The 1,645-nt window shown below is 32.2% G+C and overlaps 1 long non-coding RNA gene across 2 annotated transcripts; it reads right to left on the bottom strand.

Moving 5' to 3' along the window:
* On the bottom strand, window positions 1-1,645 carry LOC121115741 (uncharacterized). Of its 2 annotated transcripts, none has more exons than XR_005863655.2 (2): window positions 452-1,645; window positions 1-375 (listed from the first exon to the last, which is right to left on the bottom strand). It is a non-coding gene; the product is annotated as an uncharacterized lncRNA (long non-coding RNA). The 2 variants fall into 2 exon arrangements; XR_011779775.1 differs by having other exon boundaries at window positions 456-1,645.

Raw genomic sequence — 1,645 nt, 5'->3', positions numbered from 1 at the left:
TTCACTTTCCCTATCTAAAAATCAAGGTAAATGTATTGTATTGTATTGTATATATGTACATATATTCACATAGAGGCTATATACTGAAGTTCATATTTAAGGTCTGTTTGACGACTTTTACTGTATATGCTCGAGCGTTGTCTTGGAGAAAGTTAACTTTGCCATGCTAGTGACATATTCGAGGCGTTCAAGTTTCAATATCTATCTCAATCCCGTTAATTGTTGTTGATAACGATGTCCACTGAGTCACACTTTTCTTCGAATAAAACAGCAGCACTGCCTACAAATTGGTTCGAAGGTTGACATAAGATGACATGAGAGAATGTCATGGTAACTTCGAGAGACGACATATCTGCTGACAGAGATCACTATAAACTGGTGTGTGGGAAAAAAAAAAGATAAAGTGAGTAAGTTGAGAAACTGCCATAATTATTTTAAGATGTTATATCACCAACTTGTGGTAGTACCCGTCACTTGCACGGAGTTACTAGCCGTTGATCCATGCAATCCTCAGCGTTACTCTCCTTTTTTCACGAACAAAGTTACACTTAGTTAGTTAGTACTTAGGTGTTCTCTCCTCAAAAATGAAAGCTAACATATTTTATACTAAAAAATATTGTTCAGTTTGCCAACAACAATAACATTCGCATGCAAAAAAATCCCAAGAATTTACAGCCAAATACAGTTTTTCTTTCTTTTTTAATATAAGGCAATGACGCGCACGCTCTTCATCATCGTTATTTCTGAGATCAAGTATCTACACAGTACTTAAATACACTAAAAAAATGTCTATACGAAGTATTTACATAAAAGCAGACAATTTTGCTTCATTGATATAGGTTATATTACTGATATATCAGCTTACAGAATTTTGCCATTTTTTCCACTTTCTCACTTTTTTTTTCTTCCTGTCTTTGTTTCCTTTGCCATTTCCCCCATTAATCTTACAAATTATAGTGCTCCTTGGATGCTGATACGTGAAGAGGGGATGTGCGTAAACAAAAAAAACTAATTATGTATAGCGATTAAAAAAGGAAAAATGGTTAATGCGTGTGCTCTTTCTTCTTTTTTGTCCTTTATTTAATAATTCGAGTGTTTGTTAACATCTCCCTCTAAATAAGAATTATCGCCTATCTTTGGTGTAAATTGATTTAAAAATGCACAATAAAGTAAATATAGGTATATGAATTTCAATATAATTATAATATTTTCTCTGTGGTAATGCTATTTTAAACGTAGAAAGTTATCCTCTTCTCCATCCAAAATCTTAAAACAGGCAGCTGATATTAACAAGGATCTTAATTCAGGATTTCCTTATGTCTCACTCCCTCATATTCCTTACGCTCTTACTAAAAAAAAATCTCTACTGATACGTTACAACTTTCAAAATGGGGAGGAATGAATTCATATTTTGCACTTACAAACATATACTTTTTTTTTAAATTAACGTTCATTGCAATTTTAGCATATATTATCATCCCTAATAAGACTATGTAACAAAATTCAGGTCTAGGTACGTCTTCCTGCTATAACCTACAATTATTATTGTTATTTCAGTCATAATTTACGAAAATGAGCATTAGAATTTTCAATTGCAGTAGGTTTGGCCTTTAAAATCTTATATTTAAATCACGTTTTTAGAGTA

The sequence above is a fragment of the Lepeophtheirus salmonis genome, chromosome 4 (assembly GCF_016086655.4).
Source record: "Lepeophtheirus salmonis chromosome 4, UVic_Lsal_1.4, whole genome shotgun sequence".
Lineage (NCBI taxonomy): Eukaryota > Metazoa > Arthropoda > Copepoda > Siphonostomatoida > Caligidae > Lepeophtheirus > Lepeophtheirus salmonis.
The sequence above is the reverse complement of the archived record's forward strand: the minus strand, read 5'-3'. Positions and strand labels throughout refer to the sequence as shown.